General features: G+C 31.0%; 22 non-coding genes across 22 annotated transcripts; all 22 read left to right on the top strand.

Moving 5' to 3' along the window:
* The first annotated feature begins 779 nt into the window (after window positions 1-779).
* Window positions 780-852, top strand: Trnav-aac (transfer RNA valine (anticodon AAC)). Its single transcript has one exon. It is a non-coding gene; the product is annotated as a tRNA-Val (tRNA).
* Window positions 853-1,173: 321 nt separating this feature from the next.
* Window positions 1,174-1,246, top strand: Trnav-uac (transfer RNA valine (anticodon UAC)). Its single transcript has one exon. It is a non-coding gene; the product is annotated as a tRNA-Val (tRNA).
* A 667-nt stretch (window positions 1,247-1,913) lies between these two features.
* Trnai-aau (transfer RNA isoleucine (anticodon AAU)) lies at window positions 1,914-1,987 on the top strand. The gene has a single exon. It is a non-coding gene; the product is annotated as a tRNA-Ile (tRNA).
* Window positions 1,988-2,113: 126 nt separating this feature from the next.
* On the top strand, window positions 2,114-2,186 carry Trnaf-gaa (transfer RNA phenylalanine (anticodon GAA)). Its single transcript has one exon. It is a non-coding gene; the product is annotated as a tRNA-Phe (tRNA).
* Window positions 2,187-3,218: 1,032 nt separating this feature from the next.
* On the top strand, window positions 3,219-3,291 carry Trnav-aac (transfer RNA valine (anticodon AAC)). The gene has a single exon. It is a non-coding gene; the product is annotated as a tRNA-Val (tRNA).
* A 321-nt stretch (window positions 3,292-3,612) lies between these two features.
* Trnav-uac (transfer RNA valine (anticodon UAC)) lies at window positions 3,613-3,685 on the top strand. Its single transcript has one exon. It is a non-coding gene; the product is annotated as a tRNA-Val (tRNA).
* Window positions 3,686-4,552: 867 nt separating this feature from the next.
* Trnaf-gaa (transfer RNA phenylalanine (anticodon GAA)) lies at window positions 4,553-4,625 on the top strand. The gene has a single exon. It is a non-coding gene; the product is annotated as a tRNA-Phe (tRNA).
* A 2,875-nt stretch (window positions 4,626-7,500) lies between these two features.
* Trnav-aac (transfer RNA valine (anticodon AAC)) lies at window positions 7,501-7,573 on the top strand. The gene has a single exon. It is a non-coding gene; the product is annotated as a tRNA-Val (tRNA).
* Window positions 7,574-7,894: 321 nt separating this feature from the next.
* Trnav-uac (transfer RNA valine (anticodon UAC)) lies at window positions 7,895-7,967 on the top strand. The gene has a single exon. It is a non-coding gene; the product is annotated as a tRNA-Val (tRNA).
* Window positions 7,968-8,635: 668 nt separating this feature from the next.
* Window positions 8,636-8,709, top strand: Trnai-aau (transfer RNA isoleucine (anticodon AAU)). Its single transcript has one exon. It is a non-coding gene; the product is annotated as a tRNA-Ile (tRNA).
* Window positions 8,710-8,835: 126 nt separating this feature from the next.
* Trnaf-gaa (transfer RNA phenylalanine (anticodon GAA)) lies at window positions 8,836-8,908 on the top strand. The gene has a single exon. It is a non-coding gene; the product is annotated as a tRNA-Phe (tRNA).
* A 1,059-nt stretch (window positions 8,909-9,967) lies between these two features.
* On the top strand, window positions 9,968-10,040 carry Trnav-aac (transfer RNA valine (anticodon AAC)). Its single transcript has one exon. It is a non-coding gene; the product is annotated as a tRNA-Val (tRNA).
* A 321-nt stretch (window positions 10,041-10,361) lies between these two features.
* Trnav-uac (transfer RNA valine (anticodon UAC)) lies at window positions 10,362-10,434 on the top strand. The gene has a single exon. It is a non-coding gene; the product is annotated as a tRNA-Val (tRNA).
* A 667-nt stretch (window positions 10,435-11,101) lies between these two features.
* Window positions 11,102-11,175, top strand: Trnai-aau (transfer RNA isoleucine (anticodon AAU)). The gene has a single exon. It is a non-coding gene; the product is annotated as a tRNA-Ile (tRNA).
* A 125-nt stretch (window positions 11,176-11,300) lies between these two features.
* Trnal-uaa (transfer RNA leucine (anticodon UAA)) lies at window positions 11,301-11,373 on the top strand. Its single transcript has one exon. It is a non-coding gene; the product is annotated as a tRNA-Leu (tRNA).
* Window positions 11,374-12,421: 1,048 nt separating this feature from the next.
* On the top strand, window positions 12,422-12,494 carry Trnav-aac (transfer RNA valine (anticodon AAC)). The gene has a single exon. It is a non-coding gene; the product is annotated as a tRNA-Val (tRNA).
* Window positions 12,495-13,547: 1,053 nt separating this feature from the next.
* Window positions 13,548-13,621, top strand: Trnai-aau (transfer RNA isoleucine (anticodon AAU)). The gene has a single exon. It is a non-coding gene; the product is annotated as a tRNA-Ile (tRNA).
* Window positions 13,622-14,878: 1,257 nt separating this feature from the next.
* Window positions 14,879-14,951, top strand: Trnav-aac (transfer RNA valine (anticodon AAC)). The gene has a single exon. It is a non-coding gene; the product is annotated as a tRNA-Val (tRNA).
* Window positions 14,952-15,272: 321 nt separating this feature from the next.
* Trnav-uac (transfer RNA valine (anticodon UAC)) lies at window positions 15,273-15,345 on the top strand. The gene has a single exon. It is a non-coding gene; the product is annotated as a tRNA-Val (tRNA).
* Window positions 15,346-16,012: 667 nt separating this feature from the next.
* Window positions 16,013-16,086, top strand: Trnai-aau (transfer RNA isoleucine (anticodon AAU)). The gene has a single exon. It is a non-coding gene; the product is annotated as a tRNA-Ile (tRNA).
* Window positions 16,087-16,211: 125 nt separating this feature from the next.
* On the top strand, window positions 16,212-16,284 carry Trnaf-gaa (transfer RNA phenylalanine (anticodon GAA)). The gene has a single exon. It is a non-coding gene; the product is annotated as a tRNA-Phe (tRNA).
* Window positions 16,285-17,332: 1,048 nt separating this feature from the next.
* Trnav-aac (transfer RNA valine (anticodon AAC)) lies at window positions 17,333-17,405 on the top strand. The gene has a single exon. It is a non-coding gene; the product is annotated as a tRNA-Val (tRNA).
* Window positions 17,406-17,549: the final 144 nt, after the last annotated feature.

Raw genomic sequence — 17,549 nt, forward strand, 5'->3', positions numbered from 1 at the left:
TTTCTCTTCAGGGTGACTAACTTTCTTTGCAGTGTCTTCTTGAATTTTATTTTGGTTTGTTTCATTAACAACAGCATTTGATTTAATCAATTTTAAAACTTCTGTCCTTAAATCATTTATTGATAGTGACATTGTGGTCTTTAACAAAGAAATCTCTACTTCATTTTTATTTTTCACATTTTCTTGTTTATTTTTCCATTCCTTGAACAGCTGTAAATCTTCCTGTAATTTTTCAAACTGTTTCTTCATATTTTCAAAGGTATCCATCACTTTAACCATGACTTTAATTTCAATTTCCTTTTTAATTTCTTCTAAATCGCCATAGGTTACTAGATCGTCGCATCGGCTAATGCTTTCATTTCCATTATAGTATTCTTCAGGTGCGCCAATTTCACTTGAAGTTGCACAATACATTTTAATTTAATATTCTACACAATCTCGGCAGGACCTCCAATGTAACGTTCGAGTCTTTTGTTCTTTCGTATCATATGCCGTATTATAATTTATAGTTTATTATAGCGAAAAGATATACATACAAAACGTTCACAAACTCGTCACCTGAATACTCCCCCCGTTTTGCCTGCTCTCAAACTTAAATCAATCCGGTGACGCCCTTATCAGCGGGTGCAGACCAATCATTAATTTAAAGGCAAATTAAGTGATAACGCTATTTGTTACATTATACAAAAGACATACAGACAAATCGTAATTATACGCATAGAGATAAAGACGTTGTGATATTATTAACCAGTTTGCTTCTACGAATTTAATGAACATCGAGTTCCGTAGTGTAGTGGTTATCACGTCTGCCTAACATGCAGAAGGTCATGGGTTCAAGCCTCAACGGAACTAAACTTTTAAAAGTTTAAACAAATGAAAATAATTAAAACTTTTACATAATTACGTCTACTCTTTATGCAGAAAGTTACGGTTTAAAAACTCATCAAAGCTAACATTTAAAAGCGTTAATAGCGTTAACATATTATTCGTTAAAATCCATTATATAGGTATTTAGTGAAGTTTTTACAAGTTAAGATTTAAATGTTACTAAAAATAATATTAACTTGCTTATTTTAAGTTAATAATATTAACTAGTAACCGCTTTTATTTTGAAAAATAATAAAACTCTGTGAGGTGATTCACTCCTTTGTATCTAGAACAATGTTTCTAACGAGTTCTGTAGTGTAGTGGTTATCACGTCTGCTTTACACGCAGAAGGTCATGGGCGCAAACCCCATCGGAACTATATTACAGAACAATTTAATATTTTTAACTTAAATAAAATTGAGGATGATTAAAATGATTATTTCTATTTATAAAGGCAATTACATAAAACATTTTATTGTTATCTTTAAACAATATTTACAATCGTTTTTGGTATTTACCATTTATCACTACAAGAAAAATATAAAGGCGGTGAATAGAAATTTAAAAGGGTTCAATATGACCACTTTTAAAATTTAGATATTAATGATAAATTTTAAAAAGAACGCAGTTTTAAAAAGATAAACATACAGTGTGGTATATACCTAAAGAATAGGTTTAATGAGTTTTAAACCTATAACCTTATTTGTGTAGAGCAGACGTTAAAATAGGTCTGTAGAAGTACATTGGTTGATCAAACTGCAACGTTTTAATACTCTAAAATAAATATAGACTGCTGTTTATTCAAAAATGATTGGTAAAAATTGTCTTACGTCTAAAATTAATAAATTTTGCTGTAGTTTTTTATAAAGTAAAGAATGCATATAACTACACAATAATTTCTGTTTATATTTATGGCAATAAAATTAGTTCAGCGAGACTTAAACTCATGGCCTTCTGCTTGTAAAGCAGATGGAATTGTCTTTTAGTCCATAATAATGGAATCGTTCCGAATTATTGACAATTTGTAAATAAGCTGTAAAGTATCTGGCCGGTTAGCTCAGCTGGTTAGAGCGTCGTGCTAATAACGCGAATGTCGCGGGTTCGATCCCCGTACTGGTCATTCTTTTGTTTAATATCCTTCCACACAAACAACGCATGGCTTAGTCGATAGAAATTGATTTAAGAAATTTTTTTTATCCAAAAAAAAGAATTAATTAAGAAGGCGAGACAATGTATTTTTACAGGAGCCTCGATAGCTCAGTTAGGAGAGCGTCAGACTGAAGATCTAAAGGCCCATGGTTCAATCCCGGGTCGGGGCATATTTTGTTTTTACTTTTAACATCAATATTTAGGCGGTTTACACAACTTTATTGTCCTTGGCATTAGAAAGAAAAGGAAATACAAAAACGCTAGATTTAGTTAAAATACTTCAGCTTCGATAACACAAGGGAGAGAGTCAGACTAAAGATCTGTTAATTTATTTAAATATATAAAAGATTAATTATTCATAAATTGTTTAATAAATTTAAATTTTTATAAAATAATATATAAAACGAATTACTTTTATATATTTTAACTTATTACAATATCAGTTTTATATAACTTTAAAAAGATTATTACATTAGGACCGTAATTAACCTTAAAAGCCGACCTAACAAAGCAAATACTTGGTATAGTGCCGTATTATTTCTAAATTTTAAGATCCAAAATCTGGTGACAAAGTCGGTCTATGTCACATTAGAAAGGTCAGGAATCGAATTCGTGGATCGTGGATCGGTGTTGTCGTGAGGGTCTAGCTCACATGGTAGAGCGCGCGCTTAGCATGCGCGAGGTACCGGGATCGATGCCCGGGTCCTCCATTTTTTGGTAAAAAATATCTAACATTTTTATGTATTTTTATTTTGTCCATAAAAAATTGAAATACCTTGTTAAGTGTACTGAATGTGATTATAACGTTAATCTTCATCATTCTCCAGTTAGTTAGGTTTCTAACACAAATGATTGTAGACACTACTGAGATACTGTTATTAAATACCATAACAAATCAGCTATCTTGTTGTTTACGTTAAAGTTGTTATCTATTTCTAGTCACGTGTTTTGAGTGATTTTTAAAAGTTTTTGTAGCATAGAACGTTATCTTAATTGCGTGATCTTTCGGCTTAATTTTGACTAAAATGCAACTGATGCAAATTTGTGGACGGTTAAATGTAATTTTTTTGCGATAATAACTATAAAATATTGATACGCCTTATTATACAAAAGACATACAGACAAATCGTAATTATACGCATAGAGATAAAGACGTTGTGATATTATTAACCAGTTTGCTTCTACGAATTTAATGAACATCGAGTTCCGTAGTGTAGTGGTTATCACGTCTGCCTAACACGCAGAAGGTCATGGGTTCAAGCCCCATCGGAACTAAACTTTTAAAAGTTTAAACAAATGAAAATAATTAAAACTTTTACATAATTACGTCTACTCTTTATGCAGAAAGTTACGGTTTAAAAACTCATCAAAGCTAACATTTAAAAGCGTTAATAGCGTTAACATAATATTCGTTAAAATCCATTATATAGGTATTTAGTGAAGTTTTTACACGTTAAGATTTAAATGTTACTAAAAATAATATTAACTTGCTTATTTTAAGGTATTAATATTAACTAGTAACCGCTTTTATTTTGAAAAATAATAAAACTCTGTGAGGTGATTCACTCCTTTGTATCTAGAACAATGTTTCCAACGAGTTCTGTAGTGTAGTGGTTATCACGTCTGCTTTACACGCAGAAGGTCATGGGCGCAAACCCCATCGGAACTATATTACAGAACAATTTATTATTTTTAACTTAAATAAAATTGAGGATGATTAAAATGATTATTTCTATTTATAAAGGCAATTACATAAAACATTTTATTGTTATCTTTAAACAATATTTACAATCGTTTTTGGTATTTACCATTTATCACTACAAGAAAAATATAAAGGCGGTGAATAGAAATTTTAAAGGGTTCAATATGACCACTTTTAAAATTTAGATATTAATGATAAATTTTAAAAAGAACGCAGTTTTAAAAAGATAAACATACAGTGTGGTATATACCTAAAGAATAGGTTTAATAAGTTTTAAACCTATAACCTTATTTGTGTAGAGCAGACGTTAAAATAGGTCTGTAGAAGTACATTGGTTGATCAAACTGCAACGTTTTAATACTCTAAAATAAATATAGACTGCTGTTTATCCAAAAATGATTGGTAAAAATTGTCTTACGTCTAAAATTAATAAATTTTGCTGTAGTTTTTTATAAAATAAAGAATGCATATAACTTCACAATAATTGCTGTTTATATTTATGGCAATAAAATTAGTTCAGCGAAACTTAAACTCATGGCCTTCTGCTTGTAAAGCAGATGGAATTGTCTTTTAGTCCATAATAATGAAATCGTTCCGAATTATTGACAATTTGTAAATAAGCTGTAAAGTATCTGGCCGGTTAGCTCAGCTGGTTAGAGCGTCGTGCTAATAACGCGAATGTCGCGGGTTCGATCTCCGTACTGGTCATTCTTTTGTTTAATATCCTTCCACACAAACAACGCATGGCTTAGTCGATAGAAATTGATTTAAGAAATTTTTTTTATCCAAAAAAAAGAATTAATTAAGAAGGCGAGACAATGTATTTTAACAGGAGCCTCGATAGCTCAGTTGGGAGAGCGTCAGACTGAAGATCTGAAGGTCCCTGGTTCAATTCCTGGTCGGGACATATTTTGTTTTTATTTTTAACATCAATATTTAGGCGGTTTACACAACTTTATTGTTCTTGGCATTAGAAAGAAAAGGAAATACAAAAACGCTAGATTTAGTTAAAATACTTCAGCTTCGATAACACAAGGGAGAGAGTCAGACTAAAGATCTGAAAAAGATCTGTTAATTTATTTAAATATATAAAAGATTAATTATTCATAAATTGTTTAATAAATTTAAATTTTTATAAAATAATATATAAAACGAATTACTTTTATATATTTTAATTTATTACAATATCAGTTTTATATAACTTTAAAAAGATTATTACATTAGGACCGTAATTAACCTTAAAAACCGACCTAACAAAGCAAATACTTGGTATAGTGACGTATTATTTCTAAATTTTAAGATCCAAAATCTGGTGACAAGGTCGGTCTATGTCACATTAGAAAGGTCAGGGATCGAATTCGTGGATCGTGGATCGGTGTTGTCGTGGGGGTCTAGCTCACATGGTAGAGCGCGCGCTTAGCATGCGCGAGGTACTGGGATCGATGCCCGGGTCCTCCATTTTTTGGTAAAAAATATCTAACATTTTTATGTATTTTTATTTTGTCCATAAAAAAATTGAAATACCTTGTTAAGTGTACTGAATGTGATTATAACGTTAATCTTCATCATTCTCCAGTTAGTTAGGTTTCTAACACAAATGACTGTAGACACTACTGAGATACTGTTATTAAATACCATAACAAATCAGCTATCTTGTTGTTTACGTTAAAGTTGTTATCTATTTCTAGTCACGTGTTTTGAGTGATTTTTAAAACTTTTTGTAGCATAGAACGTTATCTTAATTGCGTGATCTTTCGGCTTAATTTTGACTAAAATGCAACTGATGCAAATTTGTGGACAGTTAAATGTAACTTTTTTGCGATAATAACTATAAAATATTGATACGCCTTATTATTGTAACGTTCGAGTCTTTTGTTCTTTCGTATCATATGCCGTATTATAATTTATAGTTTATTATAGCGAAAAGATATACATACAAAACGTTCACAAACTCGTCACCCGAATACTCCCCCCGTTTTGCCTGCTCTCAAACTTAAATCAATCCGGTGACGCCCTTATCAGCGGGTGCAGACCAATCATTAATTTAAAGGCAAATTAAGTGATAACGCTATTTGTTACATTCCTCCCTTCCCGATAAAGGAATACTTTACAATATAACAAAAACATACACAGTAAACATAAAAGCGGTAAACATTAATAATACATCAGAGGATACAGAACATTATACGTTTAAAGTTAATACTAATAAGATTTGCCAGGTAATTCATGAAATTTAATTAACCTGATGTCTCTAACTATGTGATAAGACATAAACTTGACAGATCGGATTAAATATGTTATATCGTTAATACGTTTAACTACTTTATATGGGCCGCAAGGCTTATCCCCAAATTGTCTTAGCCATACATTTTCTCCATTAAAAAAACATTTGTATGAGTTCACGATGTGATTGAAATTAATTTTTTCTTCTTCCACAGTAAAATTTTCTGCTCTTAACAATTTAAGCACGTCGGACCTACTAAAATACCAGTAGTACCTTCTGTGCAGATATTTTAGCGCCATTTTAGGCGTGTGATAATTTTTAATGATAATTTTTTTTTTTTTTTTTTTTTTTTAAAAGTCCAATGCAGATTGTTGAAGGGATCGTGGGACAATCAATTGATAAGTTTCAGATTGATTGTAGGGTGAAATCCATTTTCTATATAATATACCATCCTGCAGTGTAAGGCTGTCCCATTGTTGATAATAGGAATAAGCTGTTTTGCTCAATGAGCCATAGCAAAACATATTTAAACTTGGTCGTTTTAAACCGGTATTCTTCCAATAAACAATGCTTTTTATATCCTTGTCCAGATTTTGTTCTTTACGAATTAAGCTTGGTGTCTGCAGGGGAATTTTTTGTGGCGTTGCAATTATTCTTCGTATGTTCACTATTTTCGGATTATTTTTTATTTCTGTTTCGATCATTTCTTTTTTCTTCCTGGAGTTGTTATCTTTTTTGTCCTTTTTACCCGTAGACCTATTGAAGTTTGGCAAAACGATTTTCTCTTCAGGGTGACTAACTTTCTTTGCAGTGTCTTCTTGAATTTTATTTTGGTTTGTTTCATTAACAACAGCATTTGATTTAATCAATTTTAAAACTTCTGTCCTTAAATCATTTATTGATAGTGACATTGTGGTCTTTAACAAAGAAATCTCTACTTCATTTTTATTTTTCACATTTTCTTGTTTATTTTTCCATTCCTTGAACAGCTGTAAATCTTCCTGTAATTTTTCAAACTGTTTCTTCATATTTTCAAAGGTATCCATCACTTTAACCATGACTTTAATTTCAATTTCCTTTTTAATTTCTTCTAAATCGCCATAGGTTACTAGATCGTCGCATCGGCTAATGCTTTCATTTCCATTATAGTATTCTTCAGGTGCGCCAATTTCACTTGAAGTTGCACAATACATTTTAATTTAATATTCTACACAATCTCGGCAGGACCTCCAATGTAACGTTCGAGTCTTTTGTTCTTTCGTATCATATGCCGTATTATAATTTATAGTTTATTATAGCGAAAAGATATACATACAAAACGTTCACAAACTCGTCACCTGAATACTCCCCCCGTTTTGCCTGCTCTCAAACTTAAATCAATCCGGTGACGCCCTTATCAGCGGGTGCAGACCAATCATTAATTTAAAGGCAAATTAAGTGATAACGCTATTTGTTACATTATACAAAAGACATACAGACAAATCGTAATTATACGCATAGAGATAAAGACGTTGTGATATTATTAACCAGTTTGCTTCTACGAATTTAATGAACATCGAGTTCCGTAGTGTAGTGGTTATCACGTCTGCCTAACATGCAGAAGGTCATGGGTTCAAGCCTCAACGGAACTAAACTTTTAAAAGTTTAAACAAATGAAAATAATTAAAACTTTTACATAATTACGTCTACTCTTTATGCAGAAAGTTACGGTTTAAAAACTCATCAAAGCTAACATTTAAAAGCGTTAATAGCGTTAACATATTATTCGTTAAAATCCATTATATAGGTATTTAGTGAAGTTTTTACAAGTTAAGATTTAAATGTTACTAAAAATAATATTAACTTGCTTATTTTAAGTTAATAATATTAACTAGTAACCGCTTTTATTTTGAAAAATAATAAAACTCTGTGAGGTGATTCACTCCTTTGTATCTAGAACAATGTTTCTAACGAGTTCTGTAGTGTAGTGGTTATCACGTCTGCTTTACACGCAGAAGGTCATGGGTACAAACCCCATCGGAACCATAATACAGAACAATTTAATATTTTTAACTTAAATAAAATTGAGGATGATTAAAATGATTATTTCTATTTATAAAGGTAATTACATAAAACATTTTATTGTTATCTTTAAACAATATTTACAATCGTTTATGGTATTTACCATTTATCACTACAAGAAAAATATAAAGGCGGTGAATAGAAATTTAAAAGGGTTCAATATGACCACTTTTAAAATTTAGATATTAATGATAAATTTTAAAAAGAACGCAGTTTTAAAAAGATAAACATACAGTGTGGTATATACCTAAAGAATAGGTTTAATAAGTTTTAAACTTATAACCTTATTTGTGTAGAGCAGACGTTTAAAATAGGTCTGTAGAAGTACATTGGTTGATCAAACTGCAACGTTTTAATACTCTAAAATAAATATAGACTGCTGTTTATTCAAAAATGATTGGTAAAAATTGTCTTACGTCTAAAATTAATAAATTTTGCTGTAGTTTTTTATAAAATAAAGAATACATATAACTACACAATAATTGCTGTTTATATTTATAGCAATAAAATTAGTTTAGCGAGACTTAAACTCATGGCCTTCTGCTTGTAAAGCAGATGGAATTGTCTTTTAGTCCATAATAATGGAATCGTTCCGAATTATTGACAATTTGTAAATAAGCTGTAAAGTATCTGGCCGGTTAGCTCAGCTGGTTAGAGCGTCGTGCTAATAACGCGAATGTCGCGGGTTCGATCCCCGTACTGGCCATTCTTTTGTTTAATATCCTTCCACACAAACAACGCATGGCTTAGTCGATAGAAATTGATTTAAGAAATTTTTTTTATCCAAAAAAAAGAATTAATTAAGAAGGCGAGACAATGTATTTTTACAGGAGCCTCGATAGCTCAGTTAGGAGAGCGTCAGACTGAAGATCTAAAGGTCCATGGTTCAATCCCGGGTCGGGGCATATTTTGTTTTTACTTTTAACATCAATATTTAGGCGGTTTACACAACTTTATTGTCCTTGGCATTAGAAAGAAAAGGAAATACAAAAACGCTAGATTTAGTTAAAAAACTTCAGATTCGATAACACAAGGGAGAGAGTCAGACTAAAGATCTGAAAAAGATCTGTTAATTTATTTAAATATATAAAAGATTAATTATTCATAAATTGTTTAATAAATTTAAATTTTTATAAAATAATATATAAAATGAATTACTTTTATATATTTTAATTTATTACAATATCAGTTTTATATAACCTTAAAAAGATTATTACATTAGGACCGTAATTAACCTTAAAAGCCGACCTAACAAAGCAAATACTTGGTATAGTGCCGTATTATTTCTAAATTTTAAGATACAAAACCTGGTGACAAGGTCGGTCTATGTCACATTAGAAAGGTCGGAGATCGAATTCGTGGATCGTGGATCGGTGTTGTCGTGAGGGTCTAGCTCACATGGTAGAGCGCGCGCTTAGCATGCGCGAGGTACCGGGATCGATGCCCGGGTCCTCCATTTTTTGGTAAAAAATATCTAACATTTTTATGTGTTTTTATTTTGTCCATAAAAAATGTAAATACCTTGTTAAGTGTACTGAATGTGATTATAACGTTAATCTTCATCCTTCTCCAGTTAGTTAGGTTTCTAACACAAATGATTGTAGACACTACTGAGATACTGTTATTAAATACCATAACAAATCAGCTATCTTGTTGTTTACGTTAAAGTTGTTATCTATTTCTAGTCACGTGTTTACACCTGTTGCCATGTTGAGTGATTTTGGAACGTTTTTGTAGCATAGAACGTTATCTTAATTGCGTGATCTTTCGGCTTAATTTTGACTAAAATGCAACAGATGCAAATTTGTGGACAGTTAAATGTAATTTTTTTGCGATAATAACTATAAAATATTGATACGCCTTATTATGCAAAAGACATACAGACAAATCGTAATTATACGCATAAAGATAAAGACGTTGTGATATTATTAACCAGTTTGCTTCTACGAATTTAATGAACATCGAGTTCCGTAGTGTAGTGGTTATCACGTCTGCCTAACACGCAGAAGGTCATGGGTTCAAGTTCCATCGGAACTAAACTTTTAAAAGTTTAAACAAATGAAAATAATTAAAACTTTTACTTAATTACGTCTACTCTTTATGCAGAAAGTTACGGTTTAAAAACTCATCAAAGCTAACATTTAAAAGCGTTAATAGCGTTAACATAATATTCGTTAAAATCCATTATATAGGTATTTAGTGAAGTTTTTACACGTTAAGATTTAAATGTTACTAAAAATAATATTAACTTGCTTATTTTAAGGTATTAATATTAACTAGTAACCGCTTTTATTTTGAAAAATAATAAAACTCTGTGAGGTGATTCACTCCTTTGTATCTAGAACAATGTTTCCAACGAGTTCTGTAGTGTAGTGGTTATCACGTCTGCTTTACACGCAGAAGGTCATGGGCGCAAACCCCATCGGAACTATATTACAGAACAATTTAATATTTTTAACTTAAATAAAATTGAGGATGATTAAAATGATTATTTCTATTTATAAAGGCAATTACATAAAACATTTTATTGTTATCTTTAAACAATATTTACAATCGTTTTTGGTATTTACCATTTATCACTACAAGAAAAATATAAAGGCGGTGAATAGAAATTTAAAAGGGTTCAATATGACCACTTTTAAAATTTAGATATTAATGATAAATTTTAAAAAGAACGCAGTTTTAAAAAGATAAACATACAGTGTGGTATATACCTAAAGAATAGGTTTAATGAGTTTTAAACCTATAACCTTATTTGTGTAGAGCAGACGTTAAAATAGGTCTGTAGAAGTACATTGGTTGATCAAACTGCAACGTTTTAATACTCTAAAATAAATATAGACTGCTGTTTATTCAAAAATGATTGGTAAAAATTGTCTTACGTCTAAAATTAATAAATTTTGCTGTAGTTTTTTATAAAGTAAAGAATGCATATAACTACACAATAATTTCTGTTTATATTTATGGCAATAAAATTAGTTCAGCGAGACTTAAACTCATGGCCTTCTGCTTGTAAAGCAGATGGAATTGTTTTTTAGTCCATAATAATGAACTCGTTCCGAATTATTGACAATTTGTAAATAAGCTGTAAAGTATCTGGCCGGTTAGCTCAGCTGGTTAGAGCGTCGTGCTAATAACGCGAATGTCGCGGGTTCGATCCCCGTACTGGCCATTCTTTTGTTTAATATCCTTCCACACAAACAACGCATGGCTTAGTCGATAGAAATTGATTTAAGAAATTTTTTTTATCCAAAAAGAGAATTAATTAAGAAGGCGAGACAATGTATTTTTACAGGAGCCTCGATAGCTCAGTTCGGAGAGCGTCAGACTTAAGATCTGAAAGTCCCTGGTTCAATCCCGGGTCGGAGCATCTTTTGTTTTTACTTTTAACATCAATATTTAGGCGGTTTACACAACTTTATTGTCCTTGGCATTAGAAAGAAAAGGAAATACAAAAACGCTAGATTTAGTTAAAATACTTCAGCTTCGATAACACAAGGGAGAGAGTCAGACTAAAGATCTGTTAATTTATTTAAATATATAAAAGATTAATTATTCATAAATTGTTTAATAAATTTAAATTTTTATAAAATAATATATAAAACGAATTACTTTTATATATTTTAATTTATTACAATATCAGTTTTATATAACCTTAAAAAGATTATTACATTAGGACCGTAATTAACCTTAAAAGCCGACCTAACAAAGCAAATACTTGGTATAGTGCCGTATTATTTCTAAATTTTAAGATCCAAAACCTGGTGACAAGGTCGGTCTATGTCACATTAGAAAGGTCGGAGATCGAATTCGTGGATCGTGGATCGGTGTTGTCGTGGGGGTCTAGCTCACATGGTAGAGCGCGCGCTTAGCATGCGAGAGGTACCGGGATCGATGCCCGGGTCCTCCATTTTTTGGTAAAAAATATCTAACATTTTTATGTGTTTTTATTTTGTCCATAAAAAATTGAAATACCTTGTTAAGTGTACTGAATGTGATTATAACGTTAATCTTCATCCTTCTCCAGTTAGTTAGGTTTCTAACACAAATGATTGTAGACACTACTGAGATACTGTTATTAAATACCATAACAAATCAGCTATCTTGTTGTTTACGTTAAAGTTGTTATCTATTTCTAGTCACGTGTTTACACCTGTTGCCATGTTGAGTGATTTTGGAACGTTTTTGTAGCATAGAACGTTATCTTAATTGCGTGATCTTTCGGCTTAATTTTGACTAAAATGCAACTGCTGCAAATTTGTGGACGGTTAAATGTAATTTTTTTGCGATAATAACTATAAAATATTGATACGCCTTATTATGCAAAAGACATACAGACAAATCGTAATTATACGCATAGAGATAAAGACGTTGTAATATTATTGACCAGTTTGCTTCTACGAATTTAATGAACATCGAGTTCCGTAGTGTAGTGGTTATCACGTCTGCCTAACACGCAGAAGGTCATGGGTTCAAGCCCCATCGGAACTAAACTTTTAAAAGTTTAAACAAATGAAAATAATTAAAACTTTTACATAATTACGTCTACTCTTTATGCAAAAAGTTACGGTTTAAAAACTCTTCAAAGCTAACATTTAAAAGCGTTAATAGCGTTAACATAATATTCGTTAAAATCAATTATATAGGTATTTAGTGAAGTTTTTACACGTTAAGATTTAAATGTTACTAAAAATAATATTAGCTTGCTTATTTTAAGGTATTAATATTAACTAGTAACCGCTTTTATTTTGAAAAATAATAAAACTCTGTGAGGTGATTCACTCCTTTGTATCTAGAACAATGTTTCCAACGAGTTCTGTAGTGTAGTGATTATCATGTCTGCTTTACACGCAGAAGGTCATGGGCGCAAACCCCATCGGAACTATATTACAGAACAATTTAATATTTTTAACTTAAATAAAATTGAGGATGATTAAAATGATTATTTCTATTTATAAAGGCAATTACATAAAACATTTTATTGTTATCTTTAAACAATATTTACAATCGTTTTTGGTATTTACCATTTATCACTACAAGAAAAATATAAAGGCGGTGAATAGAAATTTAAAAGGGTTCAATATGACCACTTTTAAAATTTAGATATTAATGATAAATTTTAAAAAGAACGCAGTTTTAAAAAGATAAACATACAGTGTGGTAAAGAATGGGTTTAATAAGTTTTAAACCTATAACCTTATTTGTGTAGAGCAGACGTTAAAATAGGTCTGTAGAAGTACATTGGTTGATCAAACTGCAACGTTTTAATACTCTAAAATAAATATAGACTGCTGTTTATTCAAAAATGATTGGTAAAAATTGTCTTACGTCTAAAATTAATAAATTTTGCTGTAGTTTTTTATAAAATAAAGAATGCATATAACTACACAATAATTGCTGTTTATATTTATAGCAATAAAATTAGTTTAGCGAGACTTAAACTCATGGCCTTCTGCTTGTAAAGCAGATGGAATTGTCTTTTAGTCCATAATAATGGAATCGTTCCGAATTATTGACAATTTGTAAATAAGCTGTAAAGTATCTGGCCGGTTAGCTCAGCTGGTTAGAGCGTCGTGCTAATAACGCGAATGTCGCGGGTTCGATCCCCGTACTGGCCATTCTTTTGTTTAATATCCTTCCACACAAACAACGCATGGCTTAGTCGATAGAAATTGATTTAAGATTTTTTTTTTATCCAAAAAGAGAATTAATTAAGAAGGCGAGACAATGTATTTCTACAGGACCCTCGATAGCTCAGTTGGGAGAGCGTCAGCCTGAAGATCTGAAGGTCCCTTGTTCAATCCCGGGTCGGGGCATATTTTGTTTTTACTTTTAACATCAATATTTAGGCGGTTTACACAACTTTATTGTCCTTGGCATTAGAAAGAAAAGGAAATACAAAAACGCTAGATTTAGTTAAAAAACTTCAGATTCGATAACACATGGGAGAGAGTCAGACTAAAGATCTGAAAATGATCTGTTAATTTATTCAAATATATGAAAGATTAATTATTCATAAATTGTTTAATAAATTTAAATTTTTATAAAATAATATATAAAACGAATTACTTTTATATATTTTAATTTATTACAATATCAGTTTTATATAACTTTAAAAAGATTATTACATTAGGACCGTAATTAACCTTAAAAGCCGACTTAACAAAGCAAATACTTGGTATAGTGCCGTATTATTTCTAAATTTTAAGATCCAAAATCTGGTGACAAGGTCGGTCTATGTCACATTAGAAAAGTCGGGGATCGAATTCGTGGATCGTGGATGGGTGTTGGCGTGGGGGTCTAGCTCACATTGTAGAGCGCGCACTTAGCATGCGCGAGGTACCGGGATCGATGCCCGGGTCCTCCATTTTTTGGTAAAAAATATCTAACATTTTTATGTATTTTTATTTTGTCCATAAAAAATTGAAATGCCTTGTTAAGTGTACTGAATGTGATTATAACGTTAATCTTCATCATTCTCCAGTTAGTTAGGTTTCTTACACAAATGATTGTAGACACTACTGAGATACTGTTATTAAATACCATAACAAATCAGCTATCTTGTTGTTTACGTTAAAGTTGTTATCTATTTCTAGTCACGTGTTTACACCTGTTGCCATGTTGAGTGATTTTGGAACGTTTTTGTAGCATAGAACGTTATCTTAATTGCGTGATCTTTCGGCTTAATTTTGACTAAAATGCAACTGATGCAAATTTGTGGACGGTTAAATGTAATTTTTTTGCGATAATAACTATAAAATATTGATACGCCTTATTATACAAAAGACATACAGACAAATCGTAATTATACGCATAGAGATAAAGACGTTGTGATATTATTAACCAGTTTGCTTCTACGAATTTAATGAACATCGAGTTCCGTAGTGTAGTGGTTATCACGTCTGCCTAACACGCAGAAGGTCATGGGTTCAAGCCTCAACGGAACTAAACTTTTAATAGTTTAAACAAATGAAAATAATTAAAACTTTTACATAATTACGACTACTCTTTATGCAGAAAGTTACGGTTTAAAAACTCATCAAAGCTAACATTTAAAAGCGTTAATAGCGTTAACGTATTATTCGTTAAAATCCATTATATAGGTATTTAGTGAAGTTTTTACAAGTTAAGATTTAAATGTTACTAAAAATAATATTAACTTGCTTATTTTAAGTTAATAATATTAACTAGTAACCGCTTTTATTTTGAAAAATAATAAAATTCTGTGAGGTGATTCACTCCTTTGTATCTAGAACAATGTTTCTAACGAGTTCTGTAGTGTAGTGGTTATCACGTCTGCTTTACACGCAGAAGGTCATGGGTACAAACCCCATCGGAACCATACTACAGAACAATTTAATTTTTTTAACTTAAATAAAATTGAGGATGATTAAAATGATTATTTCTATTTATAAAGGCAATTACATAAAACATTTTATTGTTATCTTTAAACAATATTTACAATCGTTTATGGTATTTACCATTTATCACTACAAGAAAAATATAAAGGCGGTGAATAGAAATTTAAAAGGGTTCAATATGACCACTTTTAAAATTTAGATATTAATGATAAATTTTAAAAAGAACGCAGTTTTAAAAAGATAAACATACAGTGTGGTATATACCTAAAGAATAGGTTTAATAAGTTTTAAACCTATAACCTTATTTGTGTAGAGCAGACGTTAAAATAGGTCTGTAGAAGTACATTGGTTGATCAAACTGCAACGTTTTAATACTCTAAAATAAATATAGACTGCTGTTTATTCAAAAATGATTGGTAAAAATTGTCTTACGTCTAAAATTAATAAATTTTGCTGTAGTTTTTTATAAAATAAAGAATGCATATAACTACACAATAATTGCTGTTTATATTTATAGCAATAAAATTAGTTTAGCGAGACTTAAACTCATGGCCTTCTGCTTGTAAAGCAGATGGAATTGTCTTTTAGTCCATAATAATGGAATCGTTCCGAATTATTGACAATTTGTAAATAAGCTGTAAAGTATCTGGCCGGTTAGCTCAGCTGGTTAGAGCGTCGTGCTAATAACGCGAATGTCGCGGGTTCGATCCCCGTACTGGCCATTCTTTTGTTTAATATCCTTCCACACAAACAACGCATGGCTTAGTCGATAGAAATTGATTTAAGATTTTTTTTTTATCCAAAAAGAGAATTAATTAAGAAGGCGAGACAATGTATTTCTACAGGAGCCTCGATAGCTCAGTTGGGAGAGCGTCAGCCTGAAGATCTGAAGGTCCCTGGTTCAATCCCGGGTCGGGGCATATTTTGTTTTTACTTTTAACATCAATATTTAGGCGGTTTACACAACTTTATTGTCTTTGGCATTAGAAAGAAAAGGAAATACAAAAACGCTAGATTTAGTTAAAAAACTTCAGCTTCGATAACACAAGGGAGAGAGTCAGACTAAAGATCTGTTAATTTATTTAAATATATAAAAGATTAATTATTCATAAATTGTTTAATAAATTTAAATTTTTATAAAATAATATATAAAACGAATTACTTTTATATATTTTAATTTATTACAATATCAGTTTTATATAACCTTAAAAAGATTATTACATTAGGACCGTAATTAACCTTAAAAGCCGACCTAACAAAGCAAATACTTGGTATAGTGCCGTATTATTTCTAAATTTTAAGATCCAAAACCTGGTGACAAGGTCGGTCTATGTCACATTAGAAAGGTCGGAGATCGAATTCGTGGATCGTGGATCGGTGTTGTCGTGGGGGTCTAGCTCACATGGTAGAGCGCGCGCTTAGCATGCGAGAGGTACCGGGATCGATGCCCGGGTCCTCCATTTTTTGGTAAAAAATATCTAACATTTTTATGTGTTTTTATTTTGTCCATAAAAAATTGAAATACCTTGTTAAGTGTACTGAATGTGATTATAACGTTAATCTTCATCCTTCTCCAGTTAGTTAGGTTTCTAACACAAATGATTGTAGACACTACTGAGATACTGTTATTAAATACCATAACAAATCAGCTATCTTGTTGTTTACGTTAAAGTTGTTATCTATTTCTAGTCACGTGTTTACACCTGTTGCCATGTTGAGTGATTTTGGAACGTTTTTGTAGCATAGAACGTTATCTTAATTGCGTGATCTTTCGGCTTAATTTTGACTAAAATGCAACTGCTGCAAATTTGTGGACGGTTAAATGTAATTTTTTTGCGATAATAACTATAAAATATTGATACGCCTTATTATGCAAAAGACATACAGACAAATCGTAATTATACGCATAGAGATAAAGACGTTGTGATATTATTAACCAGTTTGCTTTTACGAATTTAATGAACATCGAGTTCCGTAGTGTAGTGGTTATCACGTCTGCCTAACACGCAGAAGGTCATGGGTTCAAGCCCCATCGGAACTAAACTTTTAAAAGTTTAAACAAATGAAAATAATTAAAACTTTTACATAATTACGTCTACTCTTTATGCAAAAAGTTACGGTTTAAAAACTCATCAAAGCTAACATTTAAAAGCGTTAATAGCGTTAACATAATATTCGTTAAAAT

The sequence above is a fragment of the Corella eumyota genome, chromosome 5 (assembly GCF_963082875.1).
Source record: "Corella eumyota chromosome 5, kaCorEumy4.1, whole genome shotgun sequence".
NCBI classification, from domain to species: Eukaryota; Metazoa; Chordata; class Ascidiacea; order Phlebobranchia; family Corellidae; genus Corella; species Corella eumyota.